The sequence below is a fragment of the Hyperolius riggenbachi genome, chromosome 1, assembly GCF_040937935.1.
Source record: "Hyperolius riggenbachi isolate aHypRig1 chromosome 1, aHypRig1.pri, whole genome shotgun sequence".
NCBI lineage: Eukaryota > Metazoa > Chordata > Amphibia > Anura > Hyperoliidae > Hyperolius > Hyperolius riggenbachi.
In genome coordinates, this window is record NC_090646.1 from 242308634 (window position 1) to 242325510 (window position 16877).

Below are 16877 nucleotides of genomic sequence, written 5' to 3' on the forward strand. Positions count from 1 at the left end.
CTGCTGCTAGGGCTCGGACTGCGCATGCGTCACACACAGGCACATTGCCTGGCTCGCGCCCCACCCTGCTGGTCTCTCCAGCAGCTGCTCCTGGCTGAATGTACAGAGCGATGGTCTCTGCCTCTTGTTGCCTTTTCCCAGGACAAATACTGCAACTTTGTAGTTAGGCTTCATCATCTTTAACTTTAAAGTATTCCTGAATTGTCCAACAAATTTGAATGTAGCCCATGGTGGACTAGATTACCTCCTCTGTAGACTCCTAATGCTGCGCATTGTCTTGGGGGTCCTTCCCAGTCCCTGTCCCGTTACTTCTAAGTATTCGACTGGATGCCTCAGTCAAATACTTTTCTGGATGGTTGCTTGAGCTGCAAGGAGTGAATTAGAACTGCAAAGGTATGCGCTGTGAACTGCACATGCACAGCAACAGTAAATGTGCCTTAGTGAGCGAACGCTTTTTTCCAATGCATATATGCGGTTTGAAACTTGCTGCTTGGAGGAACTTCCAGAAAGCTGGGGAGCAAAAAGGTCGGGAAAGGAAGGGACTGAAGGAGATAACAAGCAGCATCAGGAGACTAAGGGACGGCTCACACAGACGCTTGCACATTGGCCACAGCGCACGTCGCTGCCCATCCAACGTCGCTGCCCATACAAATAGATAGGCAGCTGTGGTACCTTCTGTGGAGTCTTCCCACATCGTCCTCCGGACCTCCATTGCCGTTTACAGAACGGACCTTCATTGCCGTTCACAGGCCCTGCAAATCTCTTCATGTACAAGTTCAGCTGTACTGCACCTGCTTGAGTATGGTCATGCCTGCACAGTAAGCTAGTGAAGCTCTTATACAAACGGCGGTACTTTTCCGTTAGCCGACGCATCCACTAGGTGGCGATAAAACTCAACCAGAATTACATCATTCCCTACTATCCATGGCGGCCTGGAGGGGGAATAGTAATTAACGCCACCTAGTGGATGCACCCGGCTGACGGAAAAGTACCCAAACGGCTCTGTGCTACTGCCCAGGTGTGGCCCTGCAGGTGGCCTGGATCTTCCAAGCGGCAACAGAGAAGAAAAGGACATGGGAAGCCTCTACAGTATCCAGAGGCTTCCCTCTTTTAGGTTTTTTTTTTTGACCCAAGGTTTGCCATGAGTTCATTTTAAAGTAAACCTGAGATGGGGACTTAAGATGAAAATATATACGCACCTGGGGCTTCCTCCTGCCCCCTCCAGGCTTATCGCTCCCACACCACCCTCCTCCGCCTCCTCGTTTGTCCCTAATTGTCCTCCAGTCCGAGGCCAACTGGGCATGTGTGGCCAAGCTGTGTGCGCTCCCACTTGAATGATGAAGTCTGCTATGTATTGCTGTAGGGGAGGGGGGTGCATGGGCAATGGGCACATAACCAACAGGATTTTGTGTAGTGAAAGAAGAACTTAAAGGGAATCTTAAGTGACATGAGGAGATAGACATGTGTATGTACAGTGACAAGCAGGGGTGTAGCAATAGGGGGTGCAGAGGTAGCGACCGCAGAGGGGCCCTCCCTCAACTATAGTATTAGCTCTCTATTGGTCCTGTGCTCGTAATAATCACTTCTATAGATACTTTGAATAGTGGTAGTCATTCACAAGCTGTTCCCCATCCCCTTGTACCTCTGACACTGTAGTTGCCATTGGCAGGTTTTGGTGTGCTGTATCAATTGTTATATATAGAGTGCTTGGGGAGGCCCAATGTAAAACTTGCATCAGGACCCACAGCTCCTTAGCTATGCCATTGGTGACAAGAATACAAATATATATATGCATTACTCCTTTTTTTCCCTGCCTCAAAGAGTTAAAATTCAGCTATTCAACTGGCAGTTTTTCTCCAGTCCAGACGCAGTTGAACTATAGCTTTCCTCACAGTGAAGGCAGAGAACTGGTGAGAACGGGATAGATAAAAAAAGGTCAATAGTTCATATAATGGAGACTCAGGACAGACTGTCATTGAGCTCAGAAAAACACACAAATCTAAACATAGCATAAAACGAAGGGCAGTCCATGCCGTTGCAGCCTCCGTAGAAGCGCTGTTTAGCGCGAAACGGCCGTCAGGCATCCTGTGCCCAGCACCCACCATCCTCCACGCCTCTTCTCACCAGGGTATGTGTTTCTTCATGCTATACTTTTTGCAAGATGCTGCACGTTTGCACCTTATCTTTGCTACAATAAATTGAACACTTGCAGCAGTGCCAGCTTTCCTGCTATCTTTGTCTGCTTGCCATTTGATGTTGTTGCTTGAGCACGCTGAAGAGGTTTAAAGAAGAGGTGTATGTGTAGTCCTCCTGTGCAAACTGCCTGTTGTCGCAGCTGATGTGTGCATGCCATTTCACTGTAGTGCCAACCATCTGCTTTTCTATGAATCTAAGTCTTTTCGGTAAGCTGAGGGGGTTACTAGTCACACCATAGGGTTTGGATGCCAAGTGTAGGCCTCATGGTAATTTTGCTGAGGGGTCCCATGGGTTGTTGCTGCATCCCACTTCAAACACTGTCACGTGTGCTCCTCTGGCTGGGAAAGCAGTGTGCTGTCATTCATTTACTGCTTATAACCAGTGCCGGATTTCTGGCTAGGCCACCTAGGCCATGGCCTAGGGCGCCAGAAAAATCAACCTTGTATAGGGCGGCTGAGGGGCAGGAAACATTTGTATACATTAAACAATATCACCGGATCGCACTAATCATTATGCTAACTTTCAGTCCTGACTCCTCCACACTGTGTATGTAAGCAGCAGCCAGGATGAGGCCGTCAGACCTGGTCCTTTTACCGCCGCCCTGCATTTGTTTACAGATAGCAGCGGCGGCTACAGGCAATGAGGCAGGCAGGCATGTGACTTATACGCTGGCGGGGATGAAAGCACACGTGGTTGGCAAAAGCAGGAGGAAGAAGGAATTCCACAGCGGCAAGGCAGAGAAGCTGCTATGAGACAGCATTGGGACGCAGAGGAACTTCGGAAGCCTAGGGACTAGTCCAACTGATCACACACAGAGCATGGCCTCCCTGTGGTGATTACTTCAAGGAATCAGGCAGTCAGCAAGGATAACGCACACAGACGTGCAAAGCAGCATCCATGCTTGCTGCTGCTGCCTCCAGTGTCGATCCAGGCTGGCTGGTGTTTTGTTGGCTTCACCTCCCCGCCCCCTGAAGCTTCATGTGGAGGAGACCGGAGCAGCGTCTGCCTTATCACCACAACTCCTGCTGATCAGGACGCTCTGCTAATGGAACTAACTACATCCTGGCTGCTTTTGTGTGCATGTGGGTGAGTGTATCCTATTAGCAGCCTGCCTGTGCTGAAATGGTGTGGGGATATGAAGGAATTGCCAGGGACTCGGGGCAGAGGTTTGTCTGTTTTTAACATGTTCCTGGCTGTTGTATTGTTTTATATCTTCCTCAGATATTATGTTCAGGTATAACAAGCATGCAGACCAGGTTTTCTTACCCCCATCTGTTTTCACTGGCTGCATGCTTGCTGCAGTTGTGTGACTCTACCCAAGCCAAAACATTTCATCACAGACAACTGATCCTTTTAAAAGGAATGGATATGACTGATCCTGGCAGAGGGGCCTGTGGGAAGGGAGGGGTACACTGCAGCAAATGGCTCACTTGTCTAGGGAGTTAATTGGGTGGCTGGTTCAGATTTACTTCCCTGAGGCTTCTTCCAGGCCCCCAGTCTATCAGGTCCCTTACTTGCTGTAATTCTGACTTCCTCCAGAGTGCCACTGGCCCCTCTAAAAGATTTGATAGTCACCCAGTGTCGAATGTTACTGCACATGCGTGGGCCCATCTGGGTGCCTCCTCAATCGCGCCCCCATAGCTGGGAGCATTGGCTGTTCACAAAAACTGCATGTGCCCAGACCACTCCTGGCTATAATGTGTGATCGAGGAGGTGTGCAGACAGGCTCGTACATGCACAGTAGCTGGATCGTTTAGATGTGAAAGCGACACCATGGAGAGAATCAAAACTAAAGCAAGGGATCTGATAGACTGCTGGGAGCTAGAAGAAGCCCCAGGTAGGTAAATCGGATCTTCCCAGCCGCCCCCCTTCCTAGGTATTCCTTTATAAGTAAGGCTGGGATGGACATAGGCTGTGTAATGGTACTGCACTACGGCCCATGACTCTCTCTGTGTGTAGGGGGGTATTTGGCTGCAGAAAGGGGCAACATTTAAAGTGAGATGTCTATAGCAAGATAAACTAAAAACTACCTGGCTAATTCCTCAGTGTGATTACAGCACAGTACACTCCCACTCCTCCCTGCCTCCTTCCTAGTGACGCAGCTGACTTGTCACAGACAGTGTTCAGGCCAATGGATATATGTGGCTGATGCATCACTAGAAAAACTAGGAATGAGGAGATTGGGTTTGTTCAGTGCTCTGCTGTAATCACACTGAGGAATCGAGTAGGTATGGGATCTAAAACAACTACCCTTGCACCTAAAAATGGGTACACGAGTTTTAAAAAAATGAGTTCCGCTTCACTACTTCACTTTAAAGAGGGCAGAGATTGACCATTGGGGGAGGGGGGATGCTGTTGGTCATGAGGCGGCTGGTGATAGTTGGCCTAGGGCAGTATAAAGTACAAATCCGGCCCTGCTTATAACGATGCACACAAGCTCTCAAGGGCAAGAAGAGCCACATTTGGCCTGCAGGCCTTGCGTTTGACTCCTGTGCTCTACACAGTGTTCCCCAACCCTGTCCTCAAAGCCCACCAACAGTGCATGTTTTGTGGAAATCCACAGAAGTAGTTAATCAGCTCTGCTTAGACACTAATTACCTCACCTGTGCATGTTTGTGGTTTTCTACAAAACATGCACCATTGGTGGGTCTTGAGGACAGGGTTGGGGAACTCTGCTCTAGAGCAGTGTTTTTCAACCAGTGTTCCGCGGCACACTAGTGTGCCGCGGAACGTTGCCTGGTGTGCCGTCCTCTTCTCCCCCTCCTGCCCGTGCCGCCGCTGTTATTAGCATAGCAGCGGCCGCTCTCCCCTCTCCGGCGCCTGTATATTCTAGCAGCATATCTCCGGCTGCTCTGTCTGTGTGATGCGGAAGGAGGGAGGGCTCGGTTCCCATAGTAACGGCGATACATATCGCCGTTACAGGAAGCCGCTGCCCGGATGCTTCCTTCCGCATCACACAGACAGAGCAGCCGGAGATACGCTGCTAGAATATACAGGCGCCCGAGAGGGGAGAGCGGCAGCTGTTAAGGTAATAACAGCATTGGCCGCGGGGACGGGCGGGAGGGCACTATACCGGGGCACTATACTGGCTATCCTGGGGCACTATTCTGGGGCACTATACTAGCTATACTGGGGCACTATTCTGGCTATACTGGGGCACTATACTAGCTATACTGGGGCACTATACTGGGGTACTATTCTGGCTATACTGGGGCACTATACTAGCTATACTGGGGCACTATACTGGCTATACTGGGGGGCTATACTGGGGCACTATTCTGGCTATACTGGGGCACTATACTGGCTATACTGGGGCACTATACTGGGGGGCTATACTGGGGCACTATACTAGCTATACTGGGGGGGGCTATACTGGGGCACTATACTGGGGCACTATGCTGGCAATACTGGGGCACTATGCTGGCTATACTGGGGCACTATGCTGGCTATACTGGGGCACTATTCTGGCTATACTGGGGCACTATTCTGGCTATACTGGGGCACTATACTGGGGGGCTATACTGGGGCACTATACTGGGGGGCTATACTGGGGCACTATACTAGCTATACTGGGGGGCTATACTGGGGCACTATGCTGGCTATACTGGGGCACTATGCTGGCTATACTGGGGCACTATGCTGGCTATACTGGGGCACTATTCTGGCTATACTGGGGCACTATACTAGCTATACTGAGGCAACTAAACTCCCTACACTGGGGCAACTATGCTAGCTATGCAGCCGCAACCCCGCCCGTCGCCCCCCCCCCCCCCCCCCCCCGCGCCGTTCCCCGGAGAAAAATTTGGTCAGGCAGTGTTCCCCGGGCCGGAAAAGGTTGGGAACCACTGCTCTAGAGGATCCAGAGGTGTCCCTGTACTGAGGTAAATATCTGGTTTGTGTCCCAAAATATCTCACAGTTTTACTTTAAGCAATTCTAGCTGCACAGGGCAAGGAAGGTCCATGCACACATTATGCCACCACCCAAACTGATCATAAATTATCTGTTCAGATGATGCTAATCTAAAGCTATGTACACACATGCAATGAGTGTCACCTGTCAGGATCAAATTTGATTCTTCGGACGATACTGCCTTGTATGAGAGATTTATAGACTCATCTGATAGCTGCTCATCTTGGTCATCTGGGGATGTGTACATAGCTTAATACTTGTACAAGGTGTACAACATCTGTCAGATTTTTACTGTTGTCTGTGTTGTTTTCACTTTTTAATGTGAACAGGAAGTAAGGGGATTATCTATAACAGGGAAATGGACAGAAATTAAATCTGATTATCAGGGGTGTAGCAATAGGGGTTGCAGAGGTTGTGACCGCATCAGGGCCCTTGGGCCAGACGGGCCACAGAGGGCCCTCCCTCAACTACAGTATTAGCTCCTTATTGGTCCTGTGCTCATAATGATCACTACTATAGATACTTTGAAAAGTGGTAATCATTAACAAGCTGCTCCCCATCCCCTTCTTGCATCTATGACACTGTAGTTGCCATTGGCAGGTTTTGGTGTGCCGTATCAATTAGTGTTGGGCGAACAGTGTTCGCCACTGTTCGGGTTCTGCAGAACATCACCCTGTTCGGGTGATGTTCGAGTTCGGCCGAACATCTGATGGTGTTCGGCCAAACTGTTCGGCCATATGGCCGAACTAAGAGCGCATGGCCGAACGTTCCCCGAACGTTCGGCTAGCGCTGTGATTGGCCGAACAGGTCACGTGTAGTGTTGGGCGAACATCTAGATGTTCGGGTTCGGGCCGAACATGGCCGCGATGTTCGGGTGTTCGAGCCGAACTCCGAACATAATGGAAGTCAATGGGGACCCGAACTTTCGTGCTTTGTAAAGCCTCCTTACATGCTACATACCCCAAATTTACAGGGTATGTGCACCTTGGGAGTGGGTACAAGAGGAAAAAAAATTTAGCAAAAAGAGCTTATAGTTTTTGAGAAAATCGATTTTAAAGTTTCAAAGGGAAAACTGTCTTTTAAATGCGGGAAATGTCTGTTTTCTTTGCACAGGTAACATGCTTTTTGTCGGCATGCAGTCATAAATGTAATACAGATAAGAGGTTCCAGGAAAAGGGACCGGTAACGCTAACCCAGCAGCAGCACACGTGATGGAACAGGAGGAGGGCGGCGCAGGAGGAGAAGGCCACGCTTTGAGACACAACAACCCAGGCCTTGCATGAGGACAAGAAGCGTGCGGATAGCAATTTGCATTTTGTCGCCATGCAGTCATAAATGTAATACAGATGAGAGGTTCAATAAACAATAAACAGTAATTGGTGTTGTCCAGAATGCGCACAATGCGTGGGTCGCGTTCAATGCAGTCCTAGGCCGAAGAGGTCATAGCCTAGGGTCACAAAAACCTGTTTATTTGGGCAAATGTAATACACATGAGAGGTTCAATACACAATAAACAGTAATTGGTGTTGTCCAGAATGCGCACAATGCATGGGTCGCGTTCAATGCAGTCCTAGACCGAAGAGGTCATAGCCTAGGGTCACAAAAACCTGTTTATTTGGGCAATTTCAATGGTGGCAAGTCTGACGTACATAAATCGCAGCAATGGCCGTTAGACTTGGGCTCCAAAGATGGGTTCCCTACATCTCTGCAAACCAGAGTTACAGGGCTCCAAATTTGGTAAAATCCCCCATAGGCTTTCATTGGGCCTCCTATTTACAGTTCCAAAATCTCACATCTTTTCAAAGGGCAATTGCTCAGCAGTGGCAAATTTTCTAGCATTGTAGGGACCCTTAGGGGGAACATGACTGGTGAGTTTCGGGCCCCTAGGCCAAAGAGGTCATAGCCTAGGGTCACAAAAACCTGTTTATTTGGGCAATTTCAATGGTAGTTATGCTGACGTACATAAATCTCAGCCATGGCCGTTAGCAACGTCTGAATTTCACGAAATGTCTCATGCAGGTAGAAGACATATTGTTAGACTTGGATTCCAAAGATGGGGTCCCTACATCTCTGCAAACCAGAGTTACAGGGGTCCAAAATTGGTAAAATCCCCCATAGGCTTTCATTGGGCCTACTATTTACCGTTCCAAAATCTCACACCATTTCAAAGGGCAATGGCTCAGCAGTGGCAAAACTCACCAGTCATGAGTCCCTACAATGCTAGAAAATTTGGTACTGCTGAGCCATTGCCCTTTGAAAAGATGTGAGATTTTGGAAAGTGAAATAGGGAGGCAATGAAGACAATATGTCTTCTACCTGCATGCGACATTTCGTGAGATTCAGACGTTGCTAACGGCCATTGCTGCGATTTATGTACGTCAGACTCGCCACCATTGAATTTGCCCAAATAAACAGGTTTTTGTGACCCTAGGCTATGACCTCTTCGGCCTAGGACTGCATTGAACGCGACCCATGCATTGTGCGCATTCTGGACAACACCAATTACTGTTTATTGTGTATTGAACCTCTCATGTGTATTACATTTATGACTGCATGGCGACAAAATGCAAATTGCTATCCGCACGCTTCTTGTCCTCATGCAAGGCCTGGGTTGTTGTGTCTCAAAGCGTGGCCTTCTCCTCCTGCGCCGCCCTCCTCCTGTTCCATCACGTGTGCTGCTGCTGGGTTAGCGTTACCGGTCCCTTTTCCTGGAACCTCTTATCTGTATTACATTTATGACTGCATGCCGACAAAAAGCATGTTACCTGTGCAAAGAAAACAGACATTTCCCGCATTTAAAAGACAGTTTTCCCTTTGAAACTTTAAAATCGATTTTCTCAAAAACTATAAGCTCTTTTTGCTAAAAAATTTTTCCTCTTGTACCCACTCCCAAGGTGCACATACCCTGTAAATTTGGGGTATGTAGCATGTAAGGAGGCTTTACAAAGCACGAAAGTTCGGGTCCCCATTGACTTCCATTTTGTTCGGAGTTCGGCTCGAACATCCGAACATCGCAGCCATGTTCGGCCTGTTCGGCCCGAACCCGAACATCTAGATGTTCGCCCAACACTAGTATCAATGTTTATGTATAGAGATGGCCTGAACGGTTCGCCCGCAAACTTATTTTCGTGAACTTTGGTGGTTCACGTTCGTGGTGAACTGTGAACTATATGCGAGTTCGACCCGCCCCCTATACTACATCATTAGGGTCAACTATGACCCTTTACATCACAGTCAGCAGGCACAGGGTAGCCAGTCAGGCTACACTCCCTCCTGGAGCCCCCCCCCCTTATAATACGCAGGCAGCGTCATCCATTTCACTCACTCGTGTGGCTGCAGTAATTAGAGAAGGGAGAGAACCTGGCTGCTGACATAGGGAAAGCTTAGTTAGGCTCTTGTGGTAGGCTTGTTGCTCTTTCTTGCTGATCTTATTGCTAAAAAGCACTTCTCATCCTCAACAGCTCTTTTGAGAGCTAATGTTGTTCTTGTAAACTATTTTTGTGTGTGTGTGTGTGTCCCACAGACACTTGTGTTGCATATACAGCCCTGTTAGTCAGTTGCAGCTGCTGGTGGGACCTTGGCCCCTTGGTAATTCCTACTGTGCCACTGCCAGGCCCAGCACATTCAGTGACTACCTGTGTGTGTGACAGCTGCACATTTGTAATACCAATCACTGCATACCCATTCAGTGCACCTACCTACCTACCTACCTATGTGAGCGCACGCAGTGTCACTGCACCTGTTGACGGTACCTGTGTGTGTGACAGCTGCACATTTGTAATACCAATCAATGCATACCCACCTGTTCAGTGCACCTACCTACCTACCTACCTGAGCGCACGCAGTGTCACTGCACCTGTTGACAGTACCTGTGTGTGTGACAGCTGCACATTTGTAATACAAATCACTGCATACCCATTCAGTGAACCTACCTGCCTACCAATGTGAGCACAAGCAGTGTCACTGCACCTGTTGACGGTACCTGTGTGTGTGACAGCTGCACATTTGTAATACCAATCACTGCATACCTACCTGTTCAGTGCACCTACAACATACCTACCTACGTGACCGCAAGCAGTGTTATATACCAGTCACTGCACCTGTTCACGGTACCTGTGTGTGTGACAGCTGCAAATTTGTAATACTAGTCATTGCATAATTGTTCACAGTACCTGTGTGACCCGCATGCTGTGTAATATACTAGTCCATGCATACCCGTTAACTGCACCTGTGTGACAGCTTCACATTGTATTGTAATACCAGTCACTGCATACCTGTCGCTGCGCCTGTGTGACTGCACATTGTATTAGTCAAGTCAGTGCATACCTTTCACTTCAACCCCCCCTCCCCGATATGGACAAAACAACAGTCAGAGCTAAAGGCAGACCCAGAGGCAGGCCACCCGGCAGGTCTGTTCGAGGACATGCTGACGTGATTTTCCTGTCCCAAAGTATAGTGCTCAGAGGAAGGCATGTCCCATCAACTCCCAAGATTGTCAGGACGTGGTTGACTATTTAATACAGAACACCTCATCTTCTACAGCCACCAGCGCTACTACAAGCACCACATCCACAGCATTTGACACTTCGCAGGAGTTATTTGGTGGGGAATTAACTGATTTACAGCCACTATTGTTAGAACAAGATGAAGGCACAAAGCAAGTTACACCACCTCATATGTCTGAGTTAGGCGACACTATGGACGTAACGTGTGAGGATGATGAAGTACCTGCTGTTGGTGCAATTTATGAGGTATCTGAGGCAAGCGAAGCTGGGGAGGATGATTATGATGATTATGATGATACGGATGCCACATGGGATCCTAAGAGACAAGATGACCAAGGGGACTGTTCAGAGGGGGATTCAGAGAGGAGTAGGAGGAGACGAGTTGCTGAAAGAAGCAAGGGGGGGTTTGTCTTCAGAAACAGCTGGTGGCAGTGTCCGGCGCCATGTATCGCCACCTATGGACAGCCAGCCAACATGCCTTCAATGTCAGCTGCTGACGCCACCATAGTGCCATCACCCCAGGGGGGCTCCGCCGTGTGGACATTTTTGGGTGTGTCTGCCTTAGATCAGAGCAATGCCATCTGTTTTCTCTGCCACCAAGAATTGAGCCGTGGAAAGGCCAACAGCCGCGTAGGGACAACTGCCTAAGGAAGGCACATGGAGAAAAGGCGCAAACTGCAATGGGAAGAGCACCAGAGGAAAAGCAGCACACAAAAGAAAAGCCAGCCTCCTTCTCCTCTTCCTCCTTCAGGTGCATCATCTTCAGCCGCTTTCTCCCTTGCACCTTCACAATCACAGCCACCCTACTCCACTCCGCCTCTCACCTTTAGCGGTTCCTGCTCCTCTGCCCACAGCAGCAGCCAGGTGTCCGTGAGGGAAATATTTGAGCGGAAGACGCCAATGTCTGCCAGTCACCCCCTTGCCCGGCGTCTGACAGCTGGCTTGGCGGAACTGTTAGCTCACCAGCTGTTACTATACCAGCTGGTGGACTCTGAGGCCTTCTGAAAATTTGTGGCCATTGGGACACCACAGTGGAAGATACCAGGCCGCAATTATTTCTCAAAAATGGCGATACCCAACCTGTACCATGAAGTTGAAAGGCAAGTGGTGTCATCTCTGGCACACAGCGTTGGGTCAAGGGTCCATCTGACCACGGATGCCTGGTCTGCCAAGCACGGTCAGGGCAGGTACATTACTTACACAGCCCATTGGGTCAACCTGGTGACCGCTGGCAAGCAGGGAGTACGTGGCTGTGCAGCGGACCAAGTTGTGACACCTCCACGGCTTGCAGGCAGACCTACTGCTGCCACCTCCTCTCCATCTCCTCCTGCTACATCCTCTTTGCTGTCATCCTCCTCTTTGGCTGAGTGGCAGTGCTACTCTACTGGTGCTGCAATCTCCTCTCCAGCTACACAGCCCCAGCCCCCCAGGGCCTATGCTGCATGCCAGGTACGACTGTGTCACACCATCTTAGACATGTCTTGCCTCAAAGCGGAGAGTCACACTGGAGCAGCTCTCCTAACTACTCTTAACAAATAGGTGGATCAGTGGCTGACCCCGCACCAACTGGAAATCAGCAACGTGGCGTGTGACAACAGCAGCAATCTCATTTTGGCTTTGAATTTAGGAAAGTTGGCACATGTACCCTGCATGGCACATGTGCTGAATCTAATAATTCAGAGATTTGTGTGTAAGTACCCAGGCTTACAGGACGTCCTGAAGCAGTCCAGGAAGGTGTGTGGGCATTTCAGTCTTACACGGCCATGGCACGCTTTGCCGATATTCAGCGGAGAAACAAATTGCCGGTGAGATGCTTGATTTGCGATAGCCCGACTCGCTGGAATTCGACCCTCCTGATTTTCAACCGCCTGCTACAACAGGAGAAAGCCATCAAACAGTATCTCTACAACTACAGTCAAAGGACACGCTCTGGGGAGATGGGGATGTTCTGGCCGAAATACTGGACACGCATGCGAAATGCCTGCAGGCTCATGCAGCCGTTTGAGGAGGTGACAAACCTGGTGAGTCGCAGTGAAGGCGCCATCTGCAACTTGATCCCATATGCTTTCTTCCTGGAGCGTGCCGTGCGTAGAGTGGTCGATCAAGCTGTGGAGGAGCATGAACAGGACCAGGAATGGGAGGAAGAGTTGCGGGATCAATTCTCAGCAGAAGCAGATGATTCCTCAACACCTGCGGCAGCAAAGAGGGGGGAGGAGGAGGAGGAGGAAGAGTCGTGTGGGGAAGAGGAGTCAGATGATGAGGAACCTGTTTTTGTGGAGGAGGAGGAGGAGGTGGCGGAAGAACAACCGCAGCAGGTGTCGCAAGGGGCTTGTGCTGCTCAACTTTCCCGTGGTATTGTTCGTGGCTGGGGGGAGGAGGAGAACTTAGCTGACATCATTGAGGAAGAGCAAGAGGAGATGGATAGTACGTCTGCATCCAACTTTGTGCAGATGGCGTCTTTCATGCTGTCCAGCCTGTTGAGGGACCCCCGTAGCCGACTACCTGGCCTTAAGTGTGGATGTAGACACTGTGAGCAGCGATGAACCCTTGGACTACTGGGTGCACAGGCTTTACCTGTGGCCAGAGCTGTCACAATTTGCCATCCAACTTCTGTCTTGCCCTGCCTCAAGTGTCCTGTCAGAAAGGACCTTCAGCGCAGCTGGAGGCATTGTCACTGAGAAGAGAAGTTGCCTAGGTCAAAAAAGTGTTCAGTACCTCACCTTTATCAAAATGAATAAGGCATGGATCCCGGAGGGCTACTGCCCCCCCCGAAGATTAAGTCAGTCCCCACACACAGTATGCCTGCACGCCGTGCGACTTCCTGCCCCATGACTAAGTTGATCCCCACACAGCATCTCTGCCTGCAGGCCGCTTGACTGCCTTCTCCGCCACCACCAACAGGGTCCAGGACTCCAGGCGGATTCCTGAATTTTGAAGGCCGCGTGTACATGCCTGCCTAATTTTTTTGGCTGCACTGCAGCTGCAACCAGTGCTGGGCCGAAATTACGCATTAGCGTAATTACGCATCGTAATTCACTACAAATGCACCGTAAGCGTTACGTGTAAGGTTACGGTATTACGCGTAATTAATTACGCGTAGACCGTAGGGTTACGTTTTACGCGTAACAAATTACGTGTAAGACAGTAAACTCCCATTGAAATTACACAGTCTGCCGTAATCGCGTAATATTACGCTCCCGTATAATATAAAAAAGCCGCCGACTTTAAGGGTTAATAGCAAAGCCCCCTTAAGTGCTAAGAGCCTCAAATTTGGAGAATATATTAAGGAGATCAGAAGGAATAAGAGGAAAATTTTTTTTTCAAAAAGACCTTATAGTTTTTGAGAAAATCGATGTTAAAGTTTCAAAGGAAAAATATATACATTTAAAAACCCGCCGACTTTAACGGTTAATAGCAAAGCCTGCTTAAAATTTAGGAACACCAAATTCACAGGGTATATTAAGGGGATCAGTGGGAATAAGAGGAAAAACATTTTTTCAAAAAGACCTTATAGTTTTTGAGAAAATCGATTTTTAAGTTTCAAGGGCGAAAATGTCTTTTAAATGCGGAAAATGTCAGTTTTTTTTGCACAGGTAACAATAGTGTTTTATTTTCATAGATTCCCCCAAGTGGGAAGAGTTTTACTTACTTCGTTCTGAGTGTGGGAAATATAAAAAAAAAACGACGTGGGGTCCCCCCTCCCAGACCTCTTTAACCCCTTGTCCCCCATGCAGACTGGGATAGCCAGAATGCGGAGCACCGGCCGCGTGGGGCTCCGCACCCTGACTATACCAGCCCGCATGGTCCATGGATTGGGGGGTCTCGGAAGGGGAGGGGCAGCCAAGCTTTCCCCTCCCCCTCCGAGCCCTTGTCCAATCCAAGGACAAGGGGCTCTTCTCCACCTCCGATGGGCGGTGGAGGTGGAGGCCGCGATTTCCTGGGGAGGGGTTCATGGTGGCATCTGGGAGTCCCCTTTAAAAAGGGGTCCCCCAGATGCCCACCCCCCTCCCAGGAGAAATGAGTATAGAGGTACTTGTACCCCTTACCCATTTTCTTTTAAGAGTTAAAAGTAAATAAACACACAAACACATAGAAAAAGTATTTTAATTGAACAAAAAACATAACCACGAAAAAAGTCCTTTAATATTCTTAATTAACCATTAATACTTACCTGTCCCTTTAAAAGCCAGTTCCCACGCAATATCCTCGGAAATATACTAATCAGTTACAATGTAACAAAGTTATTACAATGTAACAACTTTGTTACATTGTAACTACGCTGCACCCGACGTCACTCACCGCCGCCGCCGCCGCCGCGTCTGTGCTGCAGGACCCGACAGAGCTCTGAGCTATAGCTCAGAGCTCTCTAAGCATCTTTGTATTTGGGCTCCAAGGAGCCCCATTGGTCCTTAGCAGGATTTGAAGGAACCCCATTGGTCTGCTAAGGACCAATGGGGCTCCTTGGAGCCCAAATACAAAGATGCTTTCGAGAGCTCTGAGCTAATATAGCTCAGAGCTCTGTCGGGTGAAGGGACGCTAAGTCCCCGCCGGCTCCGCTGCCCTCCCCGCCTCTTCCACATGTTACCTATATACATGCTGGCACCCATGGGTGCCAGCATGTATATGAGTGACAGGTGTGGGCGGAGTGGACGGCGGGAGCCGGCGGGGACTAGCGTGTATGCGGCGGCCGGCGGGTGAGCGGCGAGTGACGTCGGGTGCGGTGGTGTTACAAAGTAACAAAGTTGTTACATTGTAATAACTTTGTTACATTGTAACTGATTAGTATATTTCCGAGGATATTGCGTGGGAACTGGCTTTTAAAGAGACAGGTAAGTATTAATGGTTAATTAAGAATATTAAAGGACTTTTTTCGTGGTTATGTTTTTTGTTCAATTAAAATACTTTTTCTATGTGTTTGTGTGTTTATTTACTTTTAACTCTTAAAGGAAATGGGTAAGGGGTACAAGTACCTCTATACTCATTTCTCCTGGGAGGGGGGTGGGCATCTGGGGGACCCCTTTTTAAAGGGGACTCCCAGATGCCACCATGAACCCCTCCCCAGGAAATCGCGGCCTCCACCTCCACCGCCCATCGGAGGTGGAGAAGAGCCCCTTGTCCTTGGATTGGACAAGGGCTCGGAGAGGGAGGGGAAAGCTTGGCTGCCCCTCCCCTTCCGAGACCCCCCAATCCATGGACCATGCGGGCTGGTATAGTCAGGGTGCGGAGCCCCACGCGGCCGGTGCTCCGCATTCTGGCTATCCCAGTCTGCATGGGGGACAAGGGGTTAAAGAGGTCTGGGAGGGGGGACCTCACGTCGTTTTTTTTTTATATTTCCCACACTCAGAACAAAGTAAGTAAAACTCTTCCCACTTGGGGGAATCTATGAAAATAAAACACTATTGTTACCTGTGCAAAAAAAACTGACATTTTCCGCATTTAAAAGACATTTTCGCCCTTGAAACTTAAAAATCGATTTTCTCAAAAACTATAAGGTCTTTTTGAAAAAAAAAATTTCCCTCTTATTCCCACTGATCCCCTTAATATACCCTGTGAATTTGGTGTTCCTAAATTTTAAGCAGGCTTTGCTATTAACCGTTAAAGTCGGCGGGTTTTTAAATGTATATATTTTTCCTTTGAAACTTTAACATCGATTTTCTCAAAAACTATAAGGTCTTTTTGAAAAAAATTTTTTCCTCTTATTCCTTCTGATCTCCTTAATATATTCTCCAAATTTGAGGCTCTTAGCACTTAAGGGGGCTTTGCTATTAACCCTTAAAGTCGGCGGCTACCTAACATTGATCCATGCGTCAACTTTTCCGCTTGGCAGCATGACCTTACTCATTAATTGCTAGTAGGATTTTACGCGTAAGCCTATAACGCAATAACCTGAATTACGGTATACTTACGCGTAATTGCGTAAGTGCTATGCGTAATTATAGACATGTACCGAAATTGAATGTCTATGCCGTAAGCGTAATTTGGTAATGCGTAATAGCGTAAAATTACGCGTAATGATCCGTAAGCGTAGCTTTCTCCATTACGACCAGCACTGGCTGCAACAACAATACAAAAGGCATGTACATGTGTCAATTCCCCTTCGTGATTGTTACCTTGCCACGGTGAAGGGGCTTGTGTATCACAATGAAGCAATGACCGCCGGCTATATGAGTGTGTTGGGGGGAACACCTCACCCAAGATAATAAGGTCGTTGCTTCATTGTGGACAAACCAAATTCGATCAGCTGGACAGTCACTGTTCTGTCATTG

General features: G+C 48.7%; 1 protein-coding gene across 2 annotated transcripts in view; it reads left to right on the forward strand.

The window, feature by feature from the left end:
• Window positions 1-3182: 3182 nt before the first annotated feature.
• Window positions 3183-16877, forward strand: part of STPG2 (sperm tail PG-rich repeat containing 2) — a 1022085-nt gene continuing 1008390 nt past the window's right edge. The window contains exon 1 of one of the 2 annotated variants that reach the window (XM_068232236.1): window positions 3183-3282. The gene's annotated coding sequence lies outside the window, so the exon portion shown is untranslated. Of the gene's footprint in view, window positions 3283-3325; window positions 3363-16877 lie in introns of those variants that run through there. The other variant, XM_068232244.1, reaches the window with a different exon arrangement.